We start from the raw sequence: 5622 nt of genomic DNA on the forward strand, positions 1-5622 counted from the left end.
TCAATTCAAAAGTTTTGTTGCCATGATAATTACCAAGCATTGAAGGTTGTTGAACGTATTTAGAGTCTATCTCACACTCTTCTTGGTATAATATAGGGCAAACCACCATTCATTTCCTTACACCTAAAGTATTTAGAACAATTTGATTTAAGAGGATATTTCTTTGGGGTGTGTGTGTGTGTGTGTGTGTGTGTGTGTAAGCTAGTTTGATTTGTTCTCAACTTATTTGGTTTTAGCAGTTACGTATGGTACTTGAAAACCTCACTTTTTGAGGATTATAGATTGATGCTAGAAAAGAGAATAACCTTTGTATATGTAAAAATAAAATCACAATTTACATTGCATTATAATCGCACATTTGTGGTATTACAAAATTGTGCCTAATGAGATCTACAACTTGATAGTAATAAAACAAGGTTTTGAAGGTGGTTGTAAGAGAGCTAAATAGAGCATTTCATAAATGTTAAGAGTGACAATAAGTTCTAAAAAGAGGAACATAGAAGGATTGGAGCAATAAGTGAAGGAATAATGATACTTATTTGTCATTTTCATTACAAGTATATTGTTGCTAGTAGTTAGGAAAAATGTCTCTACTTAGTTACACAATTTGTTTCTAGAAATATAAATTTCTTCTTTGAATTCAATATCATGGGTCTTGAAGAGTCTTCCAATTTTATATTATCTTGTTGTTGATAGATAAATTATAGGTCATCAATCATTCTTATAAATACTAAATGTTACAAGAAAACAAAGAACCATGAATATGATGGCTGCATGAAGAACATTGTGTAGGTCAAAATAAGAAATTGATGTATGAGTCTATATCATAATTTTAGTTGAACAATTTGAGGTGATTATCCTTGTGGTGCTATTGTAATTGTATGGAAGTTGATGCAATGTGTAGACAAGTTTTTCAAGTTTTTCATTTTTTATAAATGTTAAAATTTAAAAAATTGAATGAACATTATCCTCTCAATTTATCTAAATGTACAAGGAAACACAAGTAATGTATGCATATATTGCTTGGACTTTATTTTCTTTATATCATTTGCTTCTTAAATTAATCATGATTTTGAATTTTGTTTTGTTGTAGAAAGAGCTATGGTATTACTGTTGTATTTTAAATAGGAAATATAAGAAGCTTGGGGCAGTCTAAGCAAAGTCTAAGGTTGTTAAAGGCAGTGTGGAAGATGGATCCAATATCATGATCATTGTGGGATCTGAAGAGAAAATGAATAGAATTATGTGGCTATGGTAGAGCATATGCTCAACTATTAGTATCCATATCTATTTTTTTTGTTTATGTTTATTGTGCCTATGTGTTTCTCTATTTTGTGGGCATTAATGCCTTTCTTTGCATGTCTCATTTGAATAAAAAAACATACATTTCTTTATCAACATTTTTTTACATTCTCCTGATGTAATTTCTATGGAAAAGAACCTAGTTCTGTTATTTTATGCAACACTTTTGACTCAGTTTATTTGAATTGCATAGCTTAAAATTGGTTTTCATAAATGCCCACCGTTGGCTTATTATGTATTACAAATATTGATCAATATTCTTTATTGTAATTTATTATAAGCATACATGAGTACAAGATACTTTAGCTCCTTCTAAGAGTTGACATGCTATCACTTTATTTCTCCTTAATAAGGAATACATCATTAGCTGTAGAAGTTTCTTTTATAGGCCTTGGTGTCCTTTGTAGGGAATATTTATTTAATCATTTAGTTTTATAGGCCATTGTCGCAGTGATGGGCTGCATGGATATGTACCATCATTGGATCAAGTTTTTGAAGGCACGGTATGCATAAACAAGTTCCCACATTTTAAACAATTATAGGAAGATATTATTATAATCATGCAATAATATATTACACCACCTTATCCTACAAAAAATGTTTCTACAAAAAGTAAGATCAGAGAACCCAGGAGTGCCATGCTTTTTGTTTGGCCACTCAATAGGAGGGAAAATTATCTTGAAGATAGTATTCTTTCCTCCTTGAATTAACAATTCCAAATTATTAAGATCCTTCTTGGACAATTCCTTGACTGACATGATTTTGATAAATAAGTTGGATTTTTCGATTCTAGTTTTCAATCCTAAAGTAATTAAACACATTACTTTTCTACCTCTTGTCATTTATTTGCTATGAATATGATTATTAAATGTTTCTAGCACCTACTCACATTAACTTTCATATAATAATTTTCTAAAGGCAACATTAGATCCTAATGTCAAGAAAATGGTACGAGGAATTGTCATTGTCGCAACTTCTCCAGCACTATGTGTGTGAACTGCACATCCAACTTTTTTGGTAAGACACTAAATTTTGAATTGGATTTATTTTTAAGAGCATTCACCCTGTATTACACTATTCAAAGATGATATAAGAAGTACGAAACTCATAACTGAGTACTATGATGTTAGGGGTATCTATCAATATAAGCCAGGGAATCAATACATTAATCTTGGCACTTAAACATAAATTGATTTCTTTAAAAAATAACTAAGAAGTTGCTAACATCAAAAAATAAAAATAAAAGGTTCAAACCAGCTTTAAAATAGAGAAAATTTGAACAAGATTTTAGTTTTTTTAAATCTTATATTTATATAAAAATGAATTTGATAAATGTATTCTTGAATTATGGCATGAAATTGCACCATTCTTTTCACTTGTTTTACCAAGATATTAGTTGAGTGGAGCAAGTAAGAGAGGATCAGTTGTATCTCATGATCTAGAAGCACTTATTGCTAAGTACTATGATGCACTAGTATACACTAGACCAATTAGAGTGCGAACAAGCTATGACATACTTCGAAACTGCTCATTTTTGCAACAGAACATGAAAAAAGTAACTATTCCCTTTTTAGTCATCCATGGAACTGCGAACACCATGATAGATCCTATTGCATCTCAAGATTTATATGATCAAGTAGCTTCAAGTCATAAAAAAATAAAGCTTTATGAAGGACTTTTTCATGATTTATTGTTTGAACATGAGCAAGATGAGGTTGTTAGTGACATCCTTGAATGGATGGATAATAAACTAGAGTCCTAATGTGGTCCATGTTTGTCTCTTTGCCCCTTCCCATTTCAAGAAAATACAATAAAATATCTTGTTATTAAAAAATTTAGTCTTTCTATGACCTTGTCATGTGAAATAAATATTTTATTAGTGGTGTTTATGTGATGAAGAACTTAGAGCCAGTTGGCAACCAACAACTGATGTTTTCACCTTGAGACTAACAACTTCAATAATGATTGAAGTCATGTTAATTCTTCATTGTCTAGAAAAGATGTGTGGTTTTATGATTTTGATAGTTCTCATTAGCTTGTGAAGTTATGCTCTTTTATAGGTCAAGTATTATGTAAAATATGTAAGAATGCACTTGTGATTGAACAAAATAGAGTTGCTAAAATGCATTAGGTGGTTCAAAATTTGCCAAAGAAAGGTTCATCTAAATCTCTAGAAATACTTATCAATTAATTCTATGAAGCATTTTAGATTATTTAATGTCCTCAATTATTCAATAAATGTCCTTGATTCTTCTTACTTTTAACAGGAAAATTGGAAAATGGAAGCCCACTGCTAAAGAGGACAGAACTAGTAAAAAGCAAGATAAGAAAAAGATAACCAAGGACCCAAACAAGCCAAAGAGGCCTGCTAGTGTTTTTTTTGTTTTCATGTATGTAAGATTATAATTTATCGAGTTTATGACATGCTATATTGATTAGTTTTAGCTACTAGATAATAGTTATTTGAGTTATTCAAATATCTTGTCTCATTATCCAAGTCACGAGAGTGCTAGCTTTCTATCTGTTTAATCTTTCAATCAATTGTAATTTTCAAGTGAATTGTAATGAACAATATCAATATTTCTAATTGCATATGTCTTTGGTAAGTAAAAAACATATGTATTTAGGGCTAAAAGGAAATGTGTTGAATGGCCTAGTAGAGGAAAAATTAATTTGATGTTTACAAAGTGTTGTACTTTTTAATTTCCATTAATATTGTCATGCATGTTTTAAAAACCTTTATTAAATATACTAATCACTCAAAACATGTTCTTGATTAAAGGGAGGATTTCATAAAGACTTACAAGGATAATCACCCCAACGTGAAGTCTACATATAATTTTATGAGGGTATTTTAATATCAGCTAGGAATCATTCTTTTGAAGAAGCTTTTCTTAGTGAAAAAGCATTTGGACTATGGCAATATGGGAAATTAATAGATGTTGATAGTATCATTATTTTTTTACTGCATTTTTTGGATTTCATTGGTAGTATTCACCTGATATTAGTTGGGCATCTCTGGTTTAGGAAAGTTTCATTTAGTCTCGTTCCAAGTTCTATTGATGTGATTCCATATCAGTTGTTCCCATGCTTTTCTAGTAGGAAAGAGTTAAGGTTCTTTTAGGGCCATTCACAATGCCTTAGGAGAATAATTAGGAAGCATCTATGAATAGGAAGAAAATGTTTTATTGTAAATCCTTTTAATTAACTTCTTAAATGTTAGCATGATAAGTTATTACCATAGTAATGCACCTTTGTCAACAAGATGAACTCTTATTGAAATCAAGTGAAAGCCTACAACCTATGAGCATAATAGTCCCATAAAGACACATGTCTTGTAGATATGACAACCCAATGAAGACACTTGACCTATGGATGCAGTGATCCAATGAGAGTTTGAATATTGGCGATTGTCACAACAATGATTCCATTTATGTTGAAACCTTGTTTTCATGGAAGATATTCATGTGCATCCTTGTGATTGTTGATTCTTTGAAGGGCCTCCCTGAGAATATCAAACTTGACACCCCTAATGGTTTGTGGATTCAGACTCTGCTCTTAACGATTCATCTATGGTTGGTGATGGTTCCAATAGCTCTACTCTATTTAACCAAGCTTGCACAATAGAAGCTCCCCTAGTTGCTTGCACAAACATCCCAAATGCTAGATGCATGCTCTGCCCTTAGCATTACTTTCTAGATCATCGAAATGACACATTAGAGCAACAACCACTGTTGAACCACACTCCTAAATTTGTGCCAATGGAGTGAGAAAGAAAAGCATCTTTAGGGAGTCACGCATAGCAAACGGGCTGCTACGACATTCCACTCTTATAGATTCGATGTCATTGATTTCATTTGGAATTTGGTACTACATTCATCCTTTTCTCATTCTGGGAAATGGCTCCATTCGATGGCCACAGGGAGCTTTCGATAATAAAATCTCCCTCATCACTCGTGATAAGCAGCCCAACTACTAGACGATGGCTCATCCTTCAGATCGCTTTCTAGGAAACCACAACGACATGTTGGAATGACAACCTCTGCCAAACCATTATGCAAATTGTGCCAATGAAGTTGCATAGAGATGACTTTGGGGAGCCCTTGCATAGAAATTGGGATGCTCCATGACCCTCAAATAGAAAGGATGCTAATGCCAATATTTGAAATCTAGAAAACATGTCTTTCTTAAACGCCAACACTAATTCTATTAGAGGTTCATTGTGAGCTTTCTTTACCAAATCTCCCACTAGCCATGATAGGTTCATAACAAATTACTAGAGCAACGAGAAGCCACCTAATGCTACATGAGGACACACCA

At 32.2% G+C, this 5622-nt stretch overlaps 1 pseudogene; it reads left to right on the forward strand.

The window, feature by feature from the left end:
• The first annotated feature begins 985 nt into the window (after window positions 1-985).
• On the forward strand, window positions 986-3064 carry LOC149555926 (caffeoylshikimate esterase-like; annotated as a pseudogene).
• Window positions 3065-5622: the final 2558 nt, after the last annotated feature.

The sequence above is a fragment of the Cupressus sempervirens genome, chromosome 5 (genome assembly GCF_028749045.1).
Source record: "Cupressus sempervirens isolate cs-2001-9-10 chromosome 5, ASM2874904v1, whole genome shotgun sequence".
NCBI classification, from domain to species: Eukaryota; Viridiplantae; Streptophyta; class Pinopsida; order Cupressales; family Cupressaceae; genus Cupressus; species Cupressus sempervirens.